The sequence below is a fragment of the Salvelinus alpinus genome, chromosome 6 (assembly GCF_045679555.1).
Source record: "Salvelinus alpinus chromosome 6, SLU_Salpinus.1, whole genome shotgun sequence".
In the NCBI taxonomy this organism is placed as follows: domain Eukaryota; kingdom Metazoa; phylum Chordata; class Actinopteri; order Salmoniformes; family Salmonidae; genus Salvelinus; species Salvelinus alpinus.
Genome location: NC_092091.1, coordinates 10930964 through 10956549, shown reverse-complemented (window position 1 = coordinate 10956549; position 25586 = coordinate 10930964). Strand labels below are relative to the sequence as shown.

Below are 25586 nucleotides of genomic sequence, written 5' to 3'. Positions count from 1 at the left end.
CTGGATGTCGTGGTAACAAGTCAGAGACATTTCGGAACAAAAGCACTCTGACCACAGGACACGGCTCACTTGGTTGCCGTTGCCATGGAAATGGACCAAATACCTCATCATTACCCTGACTTGGCCTCTTGTGGGGGTTTTTCCCAGTGAGACGCAAAGCAGCATTAGTCTGTAAGAGAGGAAAGGAGACTGGACCTGGGGCTTCAGGTGACCTGACCACTGCTACAGAACTGACCGAGTGCTGCTATTAGCTGCAGAAAGCAGCAAACTGTTAGTCTGGTCCCTGATCTGTTTGTTCTGTCATGCCAATTCCCGTAAAAAGCTGGTTAGATAACGTAAACAGATCTGAGACCAGGCACACCGAGAGGGACAGCTACTGTAAGTTGTACAGCCATAGGCCAACTATGGATGCGCAGTGAGCTACCAAGAGAGAACCCTTGTTCATCAGAGCCTACTGGAAGAGCAGCCTAGCCGTCCTCGGACTGCGGGGGATAAAATGATCACAGCATGATTCTACATCACTTTGTTTTGATATCTTCCAGAAGCAATGAGGGAGTACAGAGTATGAGCGACATAATACAATAGGGACGTTGGGGGATATTCAAAACATGGGCCTAGTAGTAGAATACGTGCGCAAAAGACATATGATATCAGACCTAGGGAGATGACGATCAGAAGAGAGACGCAATGTGCTCACTCAGGTCAAACAGAGGAGATTTCATCAGCTGCTTGTCCCTGTAGGATGACCCCCCCCCCTCTCTGACACTGCAGACTGGTACAGTGTGATACTCGATGAACAAAGAGTCTGTGTCAGACAGGGGCTGGTCAGTCTGACAGGGACGAGAGAAGCAACAACAACAGCAGTAGAAGTCATTAGGCTGGTCCCAGATCTGTTTATGCTGTATATCTCCCTATGATCATTATCTCCTAGGATCATTGTTATGCATCACCATGACCGCAGGAGCTTTACAGCACAAACAGATCTGGGACCAGCCTAATAACTCCCTGATGTTGTTAAGACTAAAGAGTAAGGTAATGAGCATCCCTACTGGCTGTAAATGGGTATCCCATACCAGTTCAGTGCTGTGGTATCATGTGCACATCCCTTACCTGTTACCAACTCTAAATGCTCTAGTTAAGGTAATATATGTGTGGCCCTGTGTCTCACCAACTCTAAATGCTCTAGTTAAGGTAATATATGTGTGGCCCTGTGTCTCACCAACTCTAAATGCTCTAGTTAAGGTAATATATGTGTGGCCCTGTGTCTCACCAACTCTAAATGCTCTAGTTAAGGTAATATATGTGTGGCCCTGTGTCTCACCAACTCTAAAATGGGTATGGATGAATTGAAGCATATCAGAACTTGTATCTAATGGCTCAATATTGGTATCTAAAGGGTTAAAGTGGAACTAGAATTTGTGGTAATCTCTGAGAAACTAGCTCATGCTAATGAACCGAGAAGCTCAATTCCACCCCCACATTTTCTGAAGTAAATCCGCCCCAAAGACATGCCTGCAAATCCACACTCAGATTTATAATAGGAAAACTCCAGTAATCCGATCCTCACTGAAATGAGTTGGCAGCAAGTAGCTTTAAGAGAAAAGTTAGTAACGATGTTCTAGAATAGTCTATACTGTGCAGTAGGTAGACGGGTAAATAATACCTTACACTAGAGATTTAAGGCTCGATTCAATCCGCAAAAATAGATCCAGTTATACAGTTGAAGTCGAAAGTTTACATACACTTAGGTTGGAGTCATTAAAACTCGTTATTCAACCACTCCACAAATTTCTTGTTATCAAACTATAGTTTTGGCAAGTCGGTTAGGACATCTACTTTGTGCATGACACAAGTAATTTTTCCAACAATTGTTTACAGACAGATTATTTCACTTATACAGTGGGGCAAAAAAGTATTTAGTCAGCCACCAATTGTGCAAGTTCTCCCACTTAAAAAGATGAGAGAGGCCTGTAATTTTCATCATAGGTACACTTCAACTATGACAGACAAAATGAGAAATAAAATTCCAGAAAATCACATTGTAGGATTTTTAATGAATTTATTTGCAAATTATGGTGGAAAATAAGTATTTGGTCACCTACAAACAAGCAAGATTTCTGGCTCTCACAGACCTGTAACTTCTTCTTTAAGAGGCTCCTCTGTCCTCCACTCGTTACCTGTATTAATGGCACCTGTTTGAACTTGTTATCAGTATAAAAGACACCTGTCCACAACCTCAAACAGTCACACTCCAAACTCCACTATGGCCAAGACCAAAGAGCTGTCAAAGGACACCAGAAACAAAATTGTAGACCTGCACCAGGCTGGGAAGACTGAATCTGCAATAGGTAAGCAGCTTGGTTTGAAGAAATCAACTGTGGGAGCAATTATTAGGAAATGGAAGACATACAAGACCACTGATAATCTCCCACGATCTGGGGCTCCACGCAAGATCTCACCCCGTGGGGTCAAAATGATCACAAGAACGGTGAGCAAAAATCCCAGAACCACACGGGGGGACCTAGTGAATGACCTGCAGAGAGCTGGGACCAAAGTAACAAAGCCTAGCATCAGTAACACACTACGCCGCCAGGGACTCAAATCCTGCAGTGCCAGACGTGTCCCCCTGCTTAAGCCAGTACATGTCCAGGCCCGTCTGAAGTTTGCTAGAGAGCATTTGGATGATCCAGAAGAAGATTGGGAGAATGTCATATGGTCAGATGAAACCAAAATAGAACTTTTTGGTAAAAACTCAACTCGTCGTGTTTGGAGGACAAAGAATGCTGAGTTGCATCCAAAGAACACCATACCTACTGTGAAGCATGGGGGTGGAAACATCGTGCTTTGGGGCTGTTTTTCTGCAAAGGGACCAGGACGACTGATCCGTGTAAAGGACAGAATGAATGGGGCCATGTATTGTGAGATTTTGAGTGAAAACCTCCTTCCATCAGCAAGGGCATTGAAGATTAAACGTGGCTGGGTCTTTCAGCATGACAATGATCCCAAACACACCACCCGGGCAACGAAGGAGTGGCTTCGTAAGAAGCATTTCAAGGTCCTGGAGTGGCCTAGCCAGTCTCCAGATCACAACCCCATAGAAAATCTTTGGAGGTAGTTGAAAGTCCTTGTTGCCCAGCAACAGCCCCAAAACATCACTGCTCTAGAGGAGATCTGCATGGAGGAATGGGCCAAAATACCAGCAACAGTGTGTGATAACCTTGTGAAGACTTACAGAAAACGTTTGACCTCTGTCATTGCCAACAAAGGGTATATAACAAAGTATTGAGATAAACTTTTGTTATTGACCAAATACTTATTTTCCACCATAATTTGCAAATAAATTCATAAAAATTCCTACAATGTGATTTTCTGGATTTATTTTCTCATTTTGTCTGTCATAGTTGAAGTGTACCTATGATGAAAATTACAGGCCTCTCTCATCTTTTTAAGTGGGAGAACTTGCACAATTGGTGGCTGACTAAATACTTTTTTGCCCCACTGTAAGTCACTGTATCACAATTCCAGTGGGTCAGAAGTTTACATACACGAAGTTGACTGTGCCTCTAAACAGCTTGGAAAATTCCACAAAATTATGTCATGGCTTTAGAAGCTTCTGATAGGCTAATTGACATCATTTGAGTCAATTGGAGGTGTAACAGTGGATGTATTTCACGGCCTACCTTGAAACGCAGTGCCTCTTTGCTTGACATCATGGGAAAATCAGCCAATACCTCAGATTTTTTTTTTAGACCTCCACAAGTCTGGTTCATCCTTGGGAGCAATTTACAAATGCCTGAAGGTACCACGTTCATCTGTACAAACAATAGTACGCAAGTATAAACACCATGGGACCACGCAGCCGTCATACCGCTCAGGAAGGAGGAGCGTTCTGTCTCCTAGAGATGAATGTACTTTGGTGCAAAAAGTGCAAATCAATCCCAGAACAACAGCAAAGGACCTTGTGAAGATGCTGAAGGAAACAGGTACAAAAGTATCTAAATCCACAGTAAAACAAGTCCTATATCAACATAACCTGAAAGGCCGCTCAGCAAAGAAGAAGCCACTGCTCCAAAACCGCCATAAAAGAGCCAGACTACACTTTGCAACTGCACATGGGGATAAAGATCGTACTTTTTTGGAGAAATGTCCTCTGGTCTGATGAAACAAATATAGAACTGTTTGGCCATAATGACCATCGTTATGTTTGGAGGAAAAAGGGGGACACTTGCAAGCCGAAGAACACCATCCCAACCGTGAAGCACGGGGGTGGCAGCATCATGTTGTGGGGGTGCATTGCTGCAGGAGGGACTGGTGCACTTCACAAAATAGATGGCATCATGAGGGAGGAAAATTATGTGGATATATTGAAGCAGCATCTCAAGACATCAGTCAGGAAGTTAAAGCTTGGTCGCAAAATGGTCTTCCAAATGGACAACGACCATTTGTGGCAAAATGGCTTAAGGACAACAAAGTCAAAGTATTGGAGTGGCCATCAGAAAGCCCTGACCTCAATCCTATAGAAAATGTGTGGGCAGAACTGAAAAAGCATGTGCGAGCAAGGAGGCCTACAAACCTGACTCAGTTACACCAGCTCTGTCAGGAGGAAATGGGCCAAAATTCACCCAACTTATTGTGGGAAGCTTGTGGAAGGCAACCAGAAACGTTTGACCCAACTTAAACAATTTAAAGGCAATGCTACCAAATACCCATTGAGTCTATGTAAACTTCTGACCCACTGGGAATGTGATGAAAGAAATAAAAGCTGAAATAAACCATTCTCTCTACTATTATCCTGACATTTCACATTCTTCAAATAAAGTGGTGATCCTAACTGACCTAAAACAGGGAATTTCTATGAGGATTAAATGTCAGGAATTGTGAAAAACTGAGTTTAAATGTATTTGGCTAAGGTGTATGTAAACTTCCGACTTCAACTGTATGCATGTATGTATGTATGTATGTATGTATGTATGTATGTATGTATGTATGTATGTATGTATGTATGTATGTATGTATGTATGTATATATATATATATACACACATATACATATTTGCAAAAACATATATTGGGGATTGGAAGTGATGCAGACAATTATATTGATGGAAGCCACAATCTATCTGCAATATTAAAGCTGCTCTACCTCCTAAACAACCCCAAACAAGTAATGGAGAGTATAAACGTAGATTACACTCAATTATTGATGTAGGTTTGTCCATCTGAGTCCACCATGATTAAGTCATATTTAGTAATATAAACACGTAAAACTAAATCACGAGTACACGTCAGACAGCTGTGTTTCCCAGCTTTGCCATTTTGTTTAAACAGTCCTTTTGAAGAGCAGGATGTTCAGCCAAGTTTCCCTCCTCTATTCATCACACTGGCTTTTCCTTTAACTCGCATCCCAGAAACAGCGAAAGCATCCCACTTCAAGGTAACTGACATCCCGCCAAAAGGCATGTCGAAAACTCCAATCCTAAAAAAAGAGGCTAAAGGCTGAACAAATGCATTTGGTGGTTGAGTTTCCTGCTCAATATCCCCAGACTGCTCTAATTTCAGCAAAGGATTTTCTATCACCTCTCACTTCTGCGTCATTTCCTGACATGTACAAAAAAAAAAGTATTCACCAGCTGTTAACATCTGAAAGCAGCCTCCATCACACATTCAGCAATAGGCTTGTTTCCCCAAGATCAAAGAAGATCACAGAGGAGGGACATTACCATAGAATTAGCTTGTGTAGTCACTTCTCTGTACAAGGGTGGTACTAACTTCTTGACGATACACATAATAAAATCCCATATGAACTCTCCCACACAATCCACAGAGACCCGAACCACCCAGACACCCACATTCAGAAGAACTTGAATGAGAAGCCAGTGAAACAAGAGCAGATACTGACAAATCTCAATGTCCTGATGCCTACGACTAAAGCAACACTGTTGACGTTGGATCACGTCCGGCTTGGTCAGCGGTTGACTTTAAGAACCTCAGTCAGGAGGAACCTAAAGGATTAGCTCCAGACTCGACTTGACTCTCCATTACAGCACTCCAACACCCAGAAGGTTGTTCTTCCAGACAGAACTCACTGTTACTCTCCTCGGTCCTCCTTTACCTCAGCTGACCTGCTTGATATAAATACCTCCATCTGAACTCTGGAAATGAGAGCACTCTGTTTAAAAAAGCAGCTCAACCACAGCTCAGATGCTGCACTGCTCCACATAGCCTGCTCCACATAGCCTGCTCCACATAGCCTGCTCCACATTTAGCAATAATCAGGGACTGAGAGGATGTTGAAGGAATTTTTTAAAAGAAGGCATCTAAACTTGTCTTGCTTTTGGTCTTCAGAGGCAGCATCTAACTCTGTCTCACTGTTGCCAGCTTTACCAGCTGGATTTTGAGCTAGAACTGAGACAATGTTGAATCAATGTTAGATGGTTGACATCCGTCGTGCTTCTCCTACTGATGAAACATGTTGCAGAGAGTTATCAGAATGTGAGGTACGGAGTAGGACACAGTTGATTTAGGGTCAGTTTTGCATTTTTCCATTACTAGATACTGGTTAGATAGGTACCTGCAGATCCCCCAGAACTACATAATGGTTAGATAGGTACCTGCAGATCCCCCAGAACTACATCATGGTTAGATAGGTACCTGCAGATCCCCCAGAACTACATCATGGTTAGATAGGTACCTGCAGATCCCCCAGAACTACATAATGGTTAGATAGGTACCTGCAGATCCCCCAGAACTACATCATGGTTAGATAGGTATCTGCAGATCCCCCAGAACTACATAATGGTTAGATAGGTACCTGCAGATCCCCCAGAACTACATCATGGTTAGATAGGTACCTGCAGATCCCCAGAACTACATAATGGTTAGATAGGTACCTGCAGATCCCCCAGAACTACATAATGGTTAGATAGGTACCTGCAGATCCCCCAGAACTACATCACGGTTAGATAGGTATCTGCAGATCCCCCAGAACTACATAATGGTTAGATAGGTACCTGCAGATCCCCCAGAACTACATCATGGTTAGATAGGTACCTGCAGATCCCCCAGAACTACATAATGGTTAGATAGGTACCTGCAGATCCCCCAGAACTACATCATGGTTAGATAGGTACCTGCCGATCCCCCAGAACTACATAATGGTTAGATAGGTACCTGCAGATCCCCCAGAACTACATAATGGTTAGATAGGTACCTGCAGATCCCCCAGAACTACATAATGGTTAGATAGGTATCTGCAGATCCCCAGAACTACATAATGGTTAGATAGGTACCTGCAGATCCCCAGAACTACATAATGGTTAGATAGGTACCTGCAGATCCCCCAGAACTACATAATGGTTAGATAGGTACCTGCAGATCCCCCAGAACTACATAATGGTTAGATAGGTACCTGCAGATCCCCCAGAACTACATCATGGTTAGATAGGTATCTGCAGATCCCCCAGAACTACATCATGGTTAGATAGGTACCTGCAGATCCCCCAGAACCGCATAATGGTTAGATAGGTATCTGCTGACAACTCTTATCAAGGGCGTTAGATACAGACACAGTCTCATGTAGTAGCCTGTGTTTTGGCTAAGATCCTCTATCCAAAACGCATAAAATATACAAACCGGCATAAATCTGGTCCCTGATAGAGATCTGATGCATTCTCTTCATAAACCTGCATATAAATAAACTCACTGGTACCCTTTTCACACTACCGTGCCAATTATAGCTGGGCTTGGGCTTGGTTTAGCTATGGATGAGAGACTGATTGGCTTGCTAAGACACCTTCAAAAGTACACAACACGTACGGTGCCATTGTGGCAGCCCTATGACGCTAAGCGTTTAGATAAAGCTCTAAGGGCTACGTCTGACAACGGTGACCTGACGACGTCATCTCCTGTTTACTGCTGTCACTCTTAACTCGTTGAGACAAGGTGGGCTTTTTTTTTTAACGCAACACCGGCACCCAACAGGTCAACAGGGGAAACGTAAGAAGGACATTTTTGACCTGATGCCAGCCGGGTCATCTTATCGAAAGACGCCCAATCGCAGTAAATAAAAGTAAAGTAAAGAGTCACATCAAAACATAGGTTAGCGCCGCTAATCTAATTTTGCTAATGTGACTTTAATTCTCTTCTGAGGACAAAGAGCCATTATCTTCACTATAACTTCTTGGAAAAAGAAGTGAACTGGAAAATTAAAAAGGAGTCGGCGAGACCAGGCAATAGCCAAAAGATCATTACGCAACCTTCACAGAACACCAAGTATTACGTTTCAAGTGAAAGTCCACTTTCGTGTAGGCTTCCTTATCAGATGCTGAACCACTGATGTGTCATATCTGCACAGAGCTAACAGGGCTCTAGAGGGCGGCCATTTTACTTGTATATACACCTAAACATCTGGAATTTCTATTTAGAAGCACCAGTGCACCTAGAAAAATTTAAGGATTTCAGCTTTATTACCTCAAATATTTTTAATTGTGCTCCTAATTTTTTTTGTGTGCGCCTACATTTTTTTCACATTTTCACCCACACGTGCTCCTTTAAAAAAAATATCAGCGTAGATCCCTGCCTAAATGACCACCTCAAATGTCTCTATACACCCTCTATGGGCTTATTCAGTGGAAAGACCATATAGACAGACCTTATTTTTTAAAATGTTTTTATTTTACCTTTATTTAAACAGGGAGTCACATTGAGATTAAACATCTCTTTTACAAAACAGTCCTGTATATATTACAATAAAAAAACAGCCCTGTATATATTACAATAAAAAACAGCCCTGTATATATTACAATAAAAAACAGCACTGTATATATTACAATAAAAAAACAGCCCTGTATATATTACAATAAAAAAACAGCCCTGTATATATTACAATAAAAAACAGCCCTGTATATATTACAATAAAAAACAGCACTGTATATATTACAATAAAAAACAGCCCTGTATATATTACAATAAAAAACAGCACTGTATATATTACAATAAAAAAACAGCCCTGTATATATTACAATAAAAAAACAGCCCTGTATATATTACAATAAAAAGACAGCCCTGTATATATTACAATAAAAAAACAGCCCTGTATATATTACAATAAAAAACAGTCCTGTATATATTACAATAAAAAAACAGCCCTGTATATATTACAATAAAAAACAGCACTGTATATATTACAATAAAAAAACAGCCCTGTATATATTACAATAAACATATTTAATAAAATCAATCACATTGAACTACATAGAGGTCCACAATCAATATAAATATATTGCATAAAGCTTGACCCATATATTTACTCAACATGAATGAGAAACATGTCAGTTCCACACCACACATCTCTATAGTACATATAAATGTTACTGTAGGTAATGTTGCACTCTCCTCAACTTCACTTTAGCACCTTTGGCTTTTAACTTTCGGGACATCTTGTCCTAAAAATAAATAATATATATTTTTTCATCTGTTCCGGATTTATTTCCAAACCCTCAAACAATATATGGGTCTCTTTTCTCCTATGACCTTGCTAAGGCACCTGTGACAGAGTCTATCAGGGACTGAGAGTAAGGAGCAGACAGCCACCCACTGTTTCTCCTAAACAAGCCCGATCCTAACACCAGCCAACCATTTCTTGGGTGTCGATTGGCTCACCAACTTGCACCTTAAAGCCGAACAGGAAGTGTATGTCCTAGTTCCTGGCCGTAATCCTAGTCCTGTGATTTGGCAGTGCTGGATGTTTGTGCTGCTAAGCCAGTGAAACCCTCTCTACGTTAATCACAGCTGGGCTTTCGAGTTCCAAGCTGTCCCAATCCCAATCTCAGACCCTCAACTGGATTCTGGGCGTGGCCATTGAGTCCAGGGGTGTGTTCATGAAGGCACACAAATGGACTAACGAAAATGTGTGTTTCTAATGCACGAGCGTTGCAAAATCAATGTACACATACAGTACCAGTCAAAGTTTTGGGCACACCTACTCATTTCAAGGGTTTTTCTTTATTTTTACTATTTTCATTCCAGGTGAAACTGGTTGAGAGAATGCCAAGAGTGTGCAAAGCTGTCATCAAGGCAAAGGGTGGATACTTTGAAGAATCTCAAATAGAAAATATATTTTGATTTGTTTAACACTTTTTTGCTTATTTTATTTTTATTTAACTAGGCAAGTCAGTTAAGAACAAATTCTTATTTTCAATGACGGCCTAGGAACAGTGGGTTAACTGCCTTGTTCAGCGGCAGAACAACAGATTTTTGTCTTGTCAGCTCGGGGATTCGATCTTATAACCTTTTGTTTACTAGTCTAACACACTAACCACTAGGCTACCTGCCACCCCATATGTGTTATTTCATAGTGTTGATGTCTTCACTATTATTCTACAATGTAGAAAATAGTCAAAATAAAGAAAAACCCTTGAATGAGTAGGTGTGTCCAAACTTTTGACTGGTGATTGTTATTCAATCATTTCATCCAAACTTCTCACGCGAGTCAACGAGCGTCTGCATAGCCAGGCGCTAAAATAGCACTTGGTTATATTTTTGACGTGTGACACACTGCAAGTCTCGCCTCTCCCATCTCCTCATTGGTTTTCACGAGCTTACACCCACGTAGATGATTGAAAGATGAACTGAGGTCCACACTCCAGTCCAGTTGGTGGTGGTAATGTACCTTAAAGTTGGTTGCCAACCGCCATATTAAATCCAAAGAAGAAGAAGTCTGAAGGAGGAGAGATTACTAGAAACTAACTAGGTTTCCCCTTTTATCTGGGGATTAATTGTCGGAGTAGAGAACACACGAATTCTACAAAAATCCTGAAATAAATGACCTTGTGCATTATTTCAGGTAAAATAATAACCCAATGTTTATATCCCAGGACAAATTAAATGTCCATGAATGTTTCATGTGTTTCGACCTGTCCTCAAATTAATATAGTTGGTTCAGAGTTCCGTTTTGATATTTCAACCTCCGTGTCCTGATCACGTCTGGTGTGGATGGACAAAATCAACATGCGCGTACGATGGCGCACCCACGCGCGCGCCCGGTTTAGTCGGCATGCAAGGCTCCATACCTTACTGCTCGGATCAGACAGAATAAACCCCAGGAAGCTAACAGTTGGATATATAGGCTGGGCTGGCATCATACTGCTCTCACATGCGTGGCCAATCTTCTCTGACCAATGAGGAAGGATGTGCTATAATAATAATATACAACAAGAGGAAAGGATCAAACTAAGTGTATTCACCTTCATCAATATCAAGACAGAGACACAAGGAGAGATAGACGACACAGCAGTGATGGTCAAATAATAGACTATGAAACCGAGAGAGAGTATAAGGATGGAGAGATAGTTAGAGGATATATAGGCAATAGAGTGGAGAGATGCATAACTAGACAGTCAGAGACAGACAGTCAGACAACAGATAGACACAGACAGACAGATAGACACAGACAGCCAAACAGACAGCAGACAGACAGATAGACACAGACAGACAGATAGACACAGACAGCCAAACAGACAGCAGACAGCCAGACAAAAAGACATCCAGAAAAGGGCAACAGTAGAGGATTGGCGCTGTGGCAATCGTCTCCTAGAGACCTGGGATACCCACACTGTGCCAACCATGACATCACTACTGCCATCAAGGACAACAACCACCTGAGCCACTGCCTGTTCACCCCGCTATCATCCAGAAGGCGAGGTCAGTACAGGTGCATCAAAGCTGGGGCCGAGAGACTGAAAAACAGCTTCTATCTCAAGGCCATCAGACTGTTAAACAGCCACCACTAACATTGAGTGGCTGCTGCCAACATACTGACTCAAATCTCTAGCCACTTTAATAATAAAAAATTGGATGTAATAAATGTATCACTAGTCACTTTAAACAATGCCACTTTATATAATGTTTACATAACCTACATTACTCATCATATTATATACTGTATTTTATACCATCTACTGCATCTTGCCTATGCTGTTCGGCCATCGCTCACCCATATATTTATATGTACATATTCTTATTCATTCCTTTACATAGTTGTTGTGAAATAAGGTAGTTGTGAAATTGTTAGATTACTTGTTAGATATTACTGCACGGTCGTAACTAGAAGCACAAGCATTTCGCTACACTCGCATTAACATCTGCTAACCATGTGTATGTGACCAATGACATTTGATTTGATTTGACACAGGTGGCCTATAGAGGCCCTGTGTGGGTCAAAGATCATAGACACACTTCCAATAAATATTTAACCTCCAACTCTCCTGATCAAACCATCTCTTTCACTCCCGTTTTACTATATCTCATATAAAATCATGTCTTTATTTTCCCCTTATTCCATTCTATCTCTATGTAGGCTACGAAGGAGCTTGATTGACTATTACGTAAGAATCTGCGAGGGGAGACAGAACAGTAATTAAAAAAAAAAAAGTTATCCATAGATCCTTGTTTTGACTTCTCTTATTAAATAATTCAGATGTAGGGATGTCAATTGCATGAGGCCGCAGGAAGCAAACGATAACAAGTTGGTAATGAATACTAATTGCATCCACAATGTCGTGCTTGTGTAACCACAGCTGATCTACAGCCCACACAGCCAGTAACATATTGGAGTAGTCTGGATATTGGATTTTTTTTCACTGTATGACAAAAAAAGAAGAAGCTTGTCATCACTTGTCATATATTCTTGTTATGCTGAGCATCGCAAAAGGCCAGAGGTGTCAGGTTTCAGGTCATCAATGAGTTGATGCACAGTGACATGTCATCCATCTTCATGACAACCCAAGACAGGGTCACGGGGTCAAATGGACAACCAGGAGACAGGTATTATGAAAAAGAACTGTCATAGTGACCTTCAACACAATGACAAGTGATACCATCGCTCGAGGTGAGAAAACCCAGAGAAAAAGAACATTCTCCATTCTTTCCCATCTCACAAATCTTATTTCGGGACACTGAGTCCTTCCAGGAAAGCTGACAGAGATAGCAATTCCCCTAAAGAAAAGTTACTCAGAAAACTAATTTGGTATAAAATTGGTATGGCTATCGAGTAAACCACTGCTTGCCTGGGGGCCTTTCAGTCACTCTTCATGGAGAGGAAGTGAGCCTCGGAATTTACTCTCAGTTTAGGGTGGATTTCAGAACTGCTAGTAGGCAGTTTGGGGTTACGGGTTGGTTTCAACCAGTTTATTTTAAAACAACGACGCCGTAGATATGCCTCTTCAAGTGAATGTTGAGCGTTAAGACATATGTAAAATATGTAGGCGGGATTATTTTCGGACAACAGATTTCCGTATTGACGTGGCGGTTATCATGGTTACGTACTCAAAACTCCCAGCCCTCAATTATGTTTTGTCTCTCACTGGATTTAGGATTTGGATTTTGTCTCTCGTTGGGAGTGTGGGAATTTATGTTAAAGCTTGAGGCATGTTTTTTTATTCCTTTAAAAGCTAACACAATACACAAATATAATCAAGAATAGCTGCAACACATATGAGAACGACGCCAAGCCAGCATGGTAACAAACCTAATCATCTAGTTTCCTCAGGGAGAATTTCAGTATGGAACTCTACGTCAAAAACAAAAAGGCAGAGCTGTCGCCTACGTGAAATTTAGCTTCCCAAAAGGACCGTCTTAGCTTGCACGGCTGGTTTAAGTCCAAGCACCTTAGAGCCTAGGTGTCAGGCAAATTGGATGCCTGGTGCACCAGGTGCAGTCAGCAGATCTGGGATCAGGGAGGGAGATGGTGCAGGACGACCAGTGGGAATAGAGCTCTTCAGTAGAGGATTAATGTTTACTGCTATACTGCACCGCTTAAATGGAACGGTCGCCTCAGCCCAATATGCTTGCTTTCAGCAATAATGCCTGTCTGTGATGTGACTGCTCTCCCCCTCTCCCTAGACTATCTTTCTATCAAGAGACAGACCATATAGAGAGAATGGTGTGTGTCTGTGTGAAAGATAGAGAAATTTGTCCTGTCCTACCTACCCACTGCATTTCAAAGGGAGAGTTTACTCACTGCAGAGAGAGAGTGAACGCCCACACAGTCCCTCAGCACCACAGTAGCCTTAGAAAGCTGGCACTCTCTGTACCTCAACACAGCAGGCAGAGAGACTGCTCACTTTAATTAATTGTTTTATTTTTATTTACCGTAACCTTTATTTAATTAGGCAAGTCAGTTAAGAACAAATTCTTATTTACAATGACGGCCTACAACGGCCAAACCCTAACCCGGATGACGCTGGGTCAATTGTGCACAGGCCTATGGGACTCCCAAGGTTATGATACAGCCTGGAATCGAACCAGGGTCTGTAGTGAAGCCTCTAGTACTGAGATGCAGTGCCTTAGACCGCTGCGCCACTCGGGAGCCCCAAAACTACTGCACTCTCTGAGACAGACGCCTGTTCTTTCTACTGCAGTCATTTCAGAGCATGACAGTTCTAGTATCTTCCTTTCCTTGTCTCCTTTCCTCAAGGATCTGAATGTGGTTGAGAGGTGTTCACAATAAGATGGAGATATATCCTGTGCTTCTACCTATCGGTGCTCATGAAGGAAAGAAGGACAGAAAAGACAAGTTGTAGAGGTACAGGAGGTGTTCCAGTCATTGTAGAGGTACAGGAGGTGTTCCAGTCGTTGTAGAGGTACAGGAGGTGTTCCAGCCGTTGTAGAGGTACAGGAGGTGTTCCAGCCGTTGTAGAGATACAGGAGGTGTTCCAGCCGTTGTAGAGGTACAGGAGGTGTTCCAGTCGTTGTAGAGGTACAGGAGGTGTTCCAGCCGTTGTAGAGGTACAGGAGGTGTTCCAGCCGTTGTAGAGATACAGGAGGTGTTCCAGCCGTTGTAGAGGTACAGGAGGTGTTCCAGTCATTGTAGATGTACAGGAGGTGTTCCAGCCGTTGTAGAGGTACAGGAGGTGTTCCAGCCGTTGTAGAGGTACAGGAGGTGTTCCAGTCATTGTAGAGGTACAGGAGGTGTTCCAGTCATTGTAGAGGTACAGGAGGTGTTCCAGTCATTGTAGAGGTACAGGAGGTGTTCCAGTCATTGTAGAGGTACAGGAGGTGTTCCAGCCATTGTAGAGGTACAGGAGGTGTTCCAGCCGTTGTAGAGGTACAGGAGGTGTTCCAGTCGTTGTAGAGGTACAGGAGGTGTTCCAGCCGTTGTAGAGGTACAGGAGGTGTTCCAGTCATTGTAGAGGTACAGGAGGTGTTCCAGTCATTGTAGAGGTACAGGAGGTGTTCCAGTCATTGTAGAGGTACAGGAGGTGTTCCAGTCATTGTAGAGGTACAGGAGGTGTTCCAGCCATTGTAGAGGTACAGGAGGTGTTCCAGCCGTTGTAGAGGTACAGGAGGTGTTCCAGTCGTTGTAGAGGTACAGGAGGTGTTCCAGTCGTTGTAGAGGTACAGGAGGTGTTCCAGTCATTGTAGAGGTACAGGAGGTGTTCCAGCCTTTGTAGAGGTACAGGAGGTGTTCCAGCCATTGTAGAGGTACAGGAGGTGTTCCAGTCATTGTAGAGGTACAGGAGGTGTTCCAGCCATTGTAGAGGTACAGGAGGTGTTCCAGTCATTGTAGAGGTACAGGAGGTGTTCCAGTCGTTGTAGAGGTACAGGAGGTGTTCCAGTCATTGTAGAGGTACAGGAGGTATTCCAGCCATTGTAGAGGTACAGGAGGTGTTCCAGTCATTGTAGAGGTACAGGAGGTGTTCCAGCCGTTGTAGAGGTACAGGAGGTGTTCCAGCCGTTGTAGAGATACAGGAGGTGTTCCAGCCGTTGTAGAGGTACAGGAGGTGTTCCAGCCATTGTAGAGGTACAGGAGGTGTTCCAGCCGTTGTAGAGGTACAGGAGGTGTTCCAGTCATTGTAGAGGTACAGGAGGTGTTCCAGCCGTTGTAGAGGTACAGGAGGTGTTCCAGCCGTTGTAGAGGTACAGGAGGTGTTCCAGCCGTTGTAGAGGTACAGGAGGTGTTCCAGCCGTTGTAGAGATACAGGAGGTGTTCCAGTCGTTGTAGAGGTACAGGAGGTGTTCCAGCCATTGTAGAGGTACAGGAGGTGTTCCAGCCGTTGTAGAGGTACAGGAGGTGTTCCAGTCGTTGTAGAGGTACAGGAGGTGTTCCAGCCGTTGTAGAGGTACAGGAGGTGTTCCAGCCGTTGTAGAGGTACAGGAGGTGTTCCAGCCGTTGTAGAGGTACAGGAGGTGTTCCAGTCATTGTAGAGGTACAGGAGGTGTTCCAGTCATTGTAGAGGTACAGGAGGTGTTCCAGTCATTGTAGAGGTACAGGAGGTGTTCCAGTCATTGTAGAGGTACAGGAGGTGTTCCAGCCGTTGTAGAGGTACAGGAGGTGTTCCAGTCATTGTAGAGGTACAGGAGGTGTTCCAGCCTTTGTAGAGGTACAGGAGGTGTTCCAGCCATTGTAGAGGTACAGGAGGTGTTCCAGTCATTGTAGAGGTACAGGAGGTGTTCCAGCCATTGTAGAGGTACAGGAGGTGTTCCAGTCATTGTAGAGGTACAGGAGGTGTTCCAGTCGTTGTAGAGGTACAGGAGGTGTTCCAGTCATTGTAGAGGTACACGAGGTGTTCCAGCCATTGTAGAGGTACAGGAGGTGTTCCAGTCATTGTAGAGGTACAGGAGGTGTTCCAGTCGTTGTAGAGGTACACGAGGTGTTCCAGCCGTTGTAGAGGTACAGGAGGTGTTCCAGTCATTGTAGAGGTACAGGAGGTGTTCCAGTCGTTGTAGAGGTACAGGAGGTGTTCCAGCCGTTGTAGAGGTACAGGAGGTGTTCCAGCCGTTGTAGAGGTACAGGAGGTGTTCCAGTCGTTGTAGAGGTACAGGAGGTGTTCCAGCCGTTGTAGAGGTACAGGAGGTGTTCCAGTCATTGTAGAGGTACAGGAGGTGTTCCAGTCATTGTAGAGGTACAGGAGGTGTTCCAGCCGTTGTAGAGGTACAGGAGGTGTTCCAGTCATTGTAGAGGTACAGGAGGTGTTCCAGTCATTGTAGAGGTACAGGAGGTGTTCCAGCCGTTGTAGAGGTACAGGAGGTGTTCCAGTCATTGTAGAGGTACAGGAGGTGTTCCAGTCATTGTAGAGGTACAGGAGGTGTTCCAGCCGTTGTAGAGGTACAGGAGGTGTTCCAGCAGTTGTAGAGGTACAGGAGGTGTTCCAGTCATTGTAGAGGTACAGGAGGTGTTCCAGTCATTGTAGAGGTACAGGAGGTGTTCCAGCCGTTGTAGAGGTACAGGAGGTGTTCCAGCCTTTGTAGAGGTACAGGAGGTGTTCCAGCCGTTGTAGAGGTACAGGAGGTGTTCCGGTCGTTGCCTGGTAAAATGGTGAGTGGCAGTCAGACAGACTTCACTGATAAGTGGAACCATGTGATCTAGTTTTGGAACTATAATGAGAGCCTAGTCATTTTCCATCCTTCTAGGGCTCAAAAGCAACCAGTGACCCAAATTGTTTACGGTTCACATAGAGTCTGACTGGGATGGAAGTGAAACGGTTCACATAGAGTCTGACTGGGATGGAAGTGAAACGGTCCACAGAGTCTGACTGGGATGCAAGTGAAACGGTTCACATAGAGTCTGACTGGGATGGAAGTGAAACGGTCCACAGAGTCTGACTGGGATGCAAGTGAAACGGTTCACATAGAGTCTGACTGGGATGGAAGTGAAACGGTTCACATAGAGTCTGACTGGGATGCAAGTGAAACGGTTCACATAGAGTCTGACTGGGATGCAAGTGAAACGGTCCACATAGAGTCTGACTGGGATGGAAGTGAAGCGGTTCAAGCTGATTTGAGAGCTACTGTTACTGCATTTACATACTAGTCCCTCGGTACTAGAAGAGTCTTGTAATCTACTTCAGAATATTGCAGTAGAGTGGTTCTTCAGTGGTCTAATAGCTGATTAACTTAATCACATACTCTGATGAGGAAACTCAATGCCGAGGCATGCTTGAGGGTAAATCTTAGCCTGGGTAAACCAGACTGAATGCTGAGTGAAACAATGGTGGCAGGGCATTCAGTCTGGTTAAACCAAGCTAGGCTAGCTAGACTAAATCCCAGCACATTAACCCATCTTTGAAACCAAATCAAATCAAATCAAATCAAATTTTATTAGTCACATACACATGGTTAGCAGATGTTAATGCGAGTGTAGCGAAATGCTTGTGCTTCTAGTTCCGACAATGCAGTAATAACCAACAAGTAATCTAACCTAACAATTCCACAACTACTACCTTACACACACACACAAGTGTAAAGGGATAAAGAATATGTACATAAAGATATATGAATGAGTGGTGGTACAGAACGGCATGGCAGATGCAGTAGATGGTATAGAGTACGGTATATACATATGAGATGAGTACTGTAGGGTATGTAAACATAAAGTGGCATAGTTTAAAGTGGCTAGTGGTACATGTATTACATAAAGATGGCAAGATGCAGTAGATGATATAGAGTACAGTATATACATATGAGATGGGTAATGTAGGGTATGTAAACATTATATTAAGTGGCATTGTTTAAAGTGGCTAGTGGTACATTTTTACATAATTTCCATCAATTCCCATTTTTAAAGTGGCTGGAGTTGAGTCAGTATGTTGGCAGCGGCCGCTAAATGTTAGTGGTGGCTGTTTAACAGTCTGATGGCCTTGAGATAGAAGCTGTTTTTCAGTCTCTCGGTCCCTGCTTTGATGCACCTGTACTGACCTCGCCTTCTGGATGATAGCGGGGTGAACAGGCAGTGGCTTGGGTGGTTGTTGTCCTTGATGATCTTTATGGCCTTCCTGTGACATCGGGTGGTGTAGGTGTCCTGGAGGGCAGGTAGTTTGCCCCCGGTGATGCGTTCTGCAGACCTCACTACCCTCTGGAGAGCCTTACGGTTGTGGGCGGAGCAGTTGCCGTACCAGGCGGTGATACAGCCCGACAGGATGCTCTCGATTGTGCATCTGTAGAAGTTTGTGAGTGCTTTTGGTGACAAGCCGAATTTCTTCAGCCTCCTGAGGTTGAAGAGGCGCTGCTGCGCCTTCTTCACAACGCTGTCTGTGTGGGTGGACCAATTCAGTTTGTCCGTGATGTGTACACCGAGGAACTTAAAACTTTCCACCTTCTCCACTACTGACCCGTCGATGTGGATAGGGGGGGTGCTCCCTCTGCTGTTTCCTGAAGTCCACAATCATCTCCTTTGTTTTGTTGACGTTGAGTGTGAGGTTATTTTCCTGACACCACACTCCGAGGGCCCTCACCTCCTCCCTGTAGGCCGTCTCGTCGTTGTTGGTAATCAAGCCTACCACTGTAGTGTCATCCGCAAACTTGATGATTGAGTTGGAGGCGTGCATGGCCACGCAGTCGTGGGTGAACAGGGAGTACAGGAGAGGGCTCAGAACGCACCCTTGTGGGGCCCCAGTGTTGAGGATCAGCGGGGTGGAGATGTTGTTACCTACCCTCACCACCTGGGGGCGGCCCGTCAGGAAGTCCAGGACCCAGTTGCACAGGACGGGGTCGAGACCCAGGGTCTCGAGCTTGATGACGAGTTTGGAGGGTACTATGGTGTTGAATGCTGAGCTGTAATCGATGAACAGCATTCTCACATGGGTATTCCTCTTGTCCAGATGGGTTAGGGCAGTGTGCAGTGTGGTTGCGATTGCGTCGTCTGTGGACCTATTGGGTCGGTAAGCAAATTGGAGTGGGTCTAGGGTGTCCGGTAGGGTGGAGGTGATATGGTCCTTGACTAGTCTCTCAAAGCACTTCATGATGACGGAAGTGAGTGCTACGGGGCGGTAGTCGTTTAGCTCAGTTACCTTAGCTTTCTTGGGAACAGGAACAATGGTGGCCCTCTTGAAGCATGTGGGAACAGCAGACTGGGATAAGGATTGATTGAATATGTCCGTAAACACACCAGCCAGCTGGTCTGCGCATGCTCTGAGGACGCGGCTGGGAATGCCGTACCATGCAGTGTCTTTGTGGCAAATTATACGTGTTTAATGACGACGGTAATCGCAATGTCCTTCCTCCTTGTGCATGTCTGCCAGTGTGTGTGTGTGAGAGAGAGTGTGTGTGTGTGTGTGTGTGTGTGTGTGTGTGTGAGAGAGTCTGTGTGTGTGTGTGTGTGAGAGAGAGAGTCTGTGTGTGTATGATTACCTGTAGTTATTCATAGATTGCACTTCACTTCAACAAATTAGGTTATCTAAATTAGGTCTCAGGCCAGTGATTACATAAGTTCCCGAACATATTTCCCCTGACATGCAACTGTCGGCCAGGTCGTGAACCAACACTCCTAATTTCAGAGTGAGAGTGGCTCATTGTTTCAAACCCAATCCCAAATCCTGACAGATTAGGAAGTAAGCACCCTGTTGAGTAGCTAAGACTCCATTGATTTGAAACCATTCAGAAAGTAGTTGAAGCAAAATGTACACGTATAGTGGCGACGGTAATCGCAAACGTCCTTCAATTAGAAATGGACTTAAAGAGGTTAAAGTTGAATCACCTGATTGTGCCTCAATGATTGTGCCTCCTAAATGACTTGGCAGACCACTACTGTTTATCAAGCGTTTGTCTGTTGATGTGGAATGTCCAGATTGTTATGGATATGGTTATTAAGTCCCTCGGTTTCCTAGAAACCTGGTGATCACAACTGAATGAATGGGACCGTAATTAAAAGGGCAACGCACTCTATAATCTACAGATGGCACCACACTCCATAATTAAAAAGGGCAACACACTTCCGTAGTCTCTGTTGCCTGCAGTTATCAAATGTCTAAACGTTAACTATCAGGACAGTGCCCAGACTTAAGGCATGTTTCATTGAAGAATCCCTATTGTTGACCAATGACCGAAGGGTCGTAGACTTTGGCTCCGAACTTCGACTTGCCTCAAGGAAAAATGCTGTGTTCACAAAGAGCAGAAAAAAAACCTTGCCGAAGACCAAAACTAACAAAAACGTCACAAAAATGGCATCATAATATATAGGATGGGAAGCATTCGGACGCCTTTAGCCTAACCTGGGGCGGCAGGTAGCCTAGTGGTTAGAGTGTAGAGGTGGCAGGTAGCCTAGTGGTTAGAGTGTAGAGGTGGCAGGTAGCCTAGTGGTTAGAGTGTAGAGGTGGCAGGTAGCCTAGTGGTTAGAGTGTAGAGGTGGCAGGTAGCCTAGTGGTTAGAGTGTAGAGGCGGCAGGTAGCCTCGTGGTTAGTGTTGGGCCAGTAACTGTAAAGGCTGCTGTATCAAATCCCCGAGCTGACAAGGTACCAATCTGTCGTTCTGAGTAAGGCAGTTTAACCCACTGTTCCCCGGGTGCTGAAGACGTGGATGTTGATTTAAGGCAGCCCCCCCCCCACCTCTCTGATTCAGAGGGGTTGGGTTAAATGTGGAAGACACAATTCAGTTGAGGGCATTCAGTTGTTTAACTGACTAGGTATCCCACCTTACCCTAAGCAAGCTAATAGCTCTACGAAGGTCAGAGAAACAAAAGATTACGACTGATATAGCTAGCTTGTAGAGAACAACCAGACAGGTTTATCTAATGACTCGTGTCTCTAGCCCACAGACACATTTAGCTCACTGTCAATCTAGTGCACTTTCACTTGACCCTGGTGGGTGAGTGAGAGCTGCAATATATTCCGATTGTTCAGTGTGTGTATGTTGGGATTCAAAACATCACCCCAGAATGCGAGCCTGATCCTTTTATTTTAAAATATATATATATCTATATATATTATTTTTTTAAATAAACATCTCCACTTTACAGTCATACTAATGGCTAAATCGTTCATTTACATAAACCTTCATTATATTGCAGTACAAACATTTAATGTGGCATCTTTTCAATTCAGGCTTGAGTAACATCATTTGAATCCCCGTCTCATCCCTGCTGTCGATCAGTTTTTCCATTCATCATCCCCTCAAGTCATACAGACACACGCACACACACGCACGCACACACATAGACATGTCATACATGCTGCGTCTGAGTCATAGGGACCATTGCTGAGTCACTGGAGAGGCCTGGGGTATTCCCAATGCACCCAGCACTAGTATCCATAGGTAACAACATTGCTCCTGAGTCTCAAACGAAAAGGGTGCAGATCGCATTGATTCCAAAGCAGGAAAATAATTATCTCCCACCATTTCTTTACAGCAGGATATTTGTTTCATTCATAACATAACGCAGATGGTGACGTTGAACAAAGAACCACATTCAACAGCGTGAACGCTCAGTTAACCAATATTCAGTCCCTGCGGTGACTGAGAGAAATATCTGACATGAACAAATATGACTAATTCATCTAGTTTACGATTAATGCCCCCGGATATCTTTAGCAAATCCAAAACATTCTACCCGTGCACATTCTGAGGAACGTGCACGAGCATTAACACTTCATTATAGTCCATTTTGCTATAGGGGCGTTTGCGCGTCCTTGTGAGATTGTAAATTGTCCTCGATTGAACCGAGAGGCAAGCTAGGTCATACACGCAACAAGGTCGATCTACACAGTTCAATAAACGTACATCATCCAATCAAGCGGAAGGAATCGAACTATAGCTTAATTAAGGCGCCCAGGGGTAACAAAACAGCAATCTACTGCGCCAATGTATTTAATCGTATTCATATCTCAGTCTATTCAATATTAAATTCTAATAAATGCAAAGGCTACATTCGTAAACCTGATACAGTTCAATATTAAAACGCATTATACCACATGCGTACGTCCAAGCTTCACCTTACAGACCGTTAATCCAGTTACGTTGGATAAAGGGAAGGAGTGGTTGAAATCCGTCACCTGAACGTACAGTAAGTAGCCAGTACTGCTGTCCATTATGTCAAGGTAGGTTTAAATGAGTCTGATTATTTAATGACTTAATACTGTCTCTGGCAAGTTTTCAACAAATTACTGTCACGGTAAATATTATATTGAAATCATATGAATTAAATGTGTAGTCAAACTGTAAATGGAAATAGCATACGGATGGTGTCGTTTAAAAATGGGTCCGTAAAGTTTCTGATGAAATACATTGGAAATTAAATGCGGTCATCTGAGGATAGATAACGGGAGAGGAGACAGTCACCCCCCTACGAGTATATCCGTACCGTACACGTCGGTAAACAGTCTACCAGTGATCAATTAAATGAAAACAAACGAAATCATAGAAAAGGCTAAACCTATAGGCTAGGGTAATCATTCCGTATATTTTTTTGTAAAACCGTTTAGCCAAGATAACTTGTTATAGACATATACATACCGTTACCGATGCAGAGCACTGAGGTATGATAAAACGATGCAGAGCCACTTTACCGGAGAGTCGTGTGTCTAGAAACTGGAGAGCATTGTTGGTGGTCTGCGGGCGGGGGGAGGAGGAGGATAAGGAGAAGGAGAAGGGGGAGGGATGAGAGGGAGGGACTGGAGAGAAGATTGGCAGATTTGGATACGAATGCAAACCTGTGGCAAAGCGGGACGGGATGCGGCAACGTCGTCAGGCAGCCAGCCGCCTCTGGTTCAGGCCAGGGAGCGGCGCTATGCGACTCACATTGCACCAGCGGTAACTCACTGCCTGAACTCAAGACTAAACGAAAAAAACATTCTGGCGAATCTGACAATGGAAATGTTTTAACAGGAACTTACCAGACAGGTTTCTTGACATAACAGCTCATAATTTGGAAGCAATCTGATACAAATAGAAGTATGATGACGCAGATAATAGCGTTGCCTTTGGGGTGAATAGGTTCATATGGAGAAGAGGCATGCAGCAAATAGGCTATCTTGGTTCATATGGAGAAGAGGTGTGTGTGTTTTAGTTCAGACAGGAGACTACATCAGACAGCTGTTTGGTGCAATGGGACTGCTACTGCATCTATTCACACACACACAAGCCTCGTTATCTCTTCCTTTACAAACATCACAGCTATTTTCTGCCTTTCTAACACTCCCAGCCAGCTGGTAATGCTGGCTCTGCTTAGATTCTTTATATAGCAAATAAGGAGGTTACTGTTCTCATTCTCTCCACTTCTCTCTCTCTCCCTCCTCTCGCCACCCCTCTCTCTCCCCTCTCCCCACCCCTGTCTCTCTCTCCCTCCTCTCACCACCCCTGTCTCTCTCCTCTCACCACCCCTGTCTCTCTCTCCCTCCTCTCGCCACCCGTCTCTCTCTCCTCTCCCCACCCCTGTCTCTCTCTCCCTCCTCTCACCACCCCTGTCTCTCTCCTCTGCCCACCCCTGTATCTCTCTCCCTCCTCTCACCACCCCTCTCTCTCCCCTCTGCCCACCCCTGTATCTCTCTCCCTCCTTTCCCCACCCCTGTCTCTCTCTCCCTCCTCTCACCACCCCTGTCTCTCTCTCCCTCCTCTCACCACCCCTCTCTCTCTCCTCTGCCCACCCCTGTATCTCTCTCCCTCCTTTCCCCACCCCTGTCTCTCTCTCCCTCCTCTCACCACCCCTCTCTCTCTCCCCACCCCTGTATCTCTCTCCCTCCTCTCCCCACCCCTGTCTCTCACTCCCTCCTCTCACCACCTCTTTCTCGCTCCCCCTCCTCTCCCCACCTCTCTCCCTCCTCTCCCCACCTCACTCTCTTTCTCCCTACTCTCTCCCACCTCTCTCTCTCCCTCTCTAACCTCTCTCTCTCCCTCTTCTCCCCACCTCTCTCTCCCTCCTCTCCCAACCTCACTCCCTCCTCTCTCCACCTCTTTCTCTCTCTCCCCTTCTCTCTCTCTTTCTCCCTCCTCTCCCCACTTCTTTCTCCCACCTCTCTCTCTCCTCCCTCCTCTCCCACCCCTATCTCGCTCTCTCCCTCATCTTCCCACCTCTCTCTCTCCTCTCCCCACCTCTCTCTCTCTCCCCACCTCGCTCCTCCTCTCTCCACCTCTTTCTCTCTCCTCTCCCCACTTCTCTCTCTCCCCACCTCTTTCTCTCCCTCCTCTCCCCACCTCTCTCTCTCCCTCCTCTCCCACCTCTCTCTCTCTCCCTCCTCTCCCCACCTTTCTCCCTCCCACTATCCCCACCTCTCTCCCTCCTCTCCCCACCTTTCTCCCTCCTCTCCCACCTCTCTCTCTCCCTCCTCTTCCCACCTATTTCTCTCCCACTATCCCCACCTCTCTCCCTCCTCTCCCCACCTTTCTCCCTCCTCTCCCACCTCTCTCTCTCCCTCCTCTTCCCACCTATCTCTCTCCCACTATCCCCACCTCTGTCCCTCATCTCCCCACCTTTCTCCCTCCTCTCCCACCTCTCTCTCTCTCCCTCCTCTCCCCACCTATCTCTCTCCCACTATCCCCACCTCTCTCCCTCCTCTCCCCACCTTTCTCCCTCCTCTCCCACCTCTCTCTCTCCCTCCTCTTCCCACCTATCTCTCTCCCACTATCCCCACCTCTCTCCCTCCTCTCCCCACCTTTCTCCCTCCTCTCCCACCTCTCTCTCTCCCTCCTCTTCCCACCTCTCTCCATTCAATTCAATTCAAGGGGCTTTATTGACATGGGAAACATATGTTAACATTGCCAAAGCAGGTGAAATAGATAATAAACAAAAGTGAAATGAACAATAAAAATGAACAGTAACATTACACTCATAGAAGTTCCAAAAGAATAAAGACATTTCAAATGCCATATTATGTATATATACAG

General features: G+C 44.6%; 1 protein-coding gene across 2 annotated transcripts in view; it reads right to left on the bottom strand.

Annotated features, from left to right (window-relative positions):
* Positions 1-25586, bottom strand: part of LOC139578129 (microtubule-associated protein 1B-like) — a 92197-nt gene that overhangs the window by 24903 nt on the left and 41708 nt on the right. Inside the window, exon 1 of one of the 2 annotated variants that reach the window (XM_071405374.1) lies at positions 23220-23516. The exons of the other annotated variant lie outside the window; for it this stretch is intronic. The gene's annotated coding sequence lies outside the window, so the exon portion shown is untranslated. Of the gene's footprint in view, positions 1-23219; positions 23517-25586 lie in introns of those variants that run through there. 2 annotated transcript variants of the gene reach the window in all.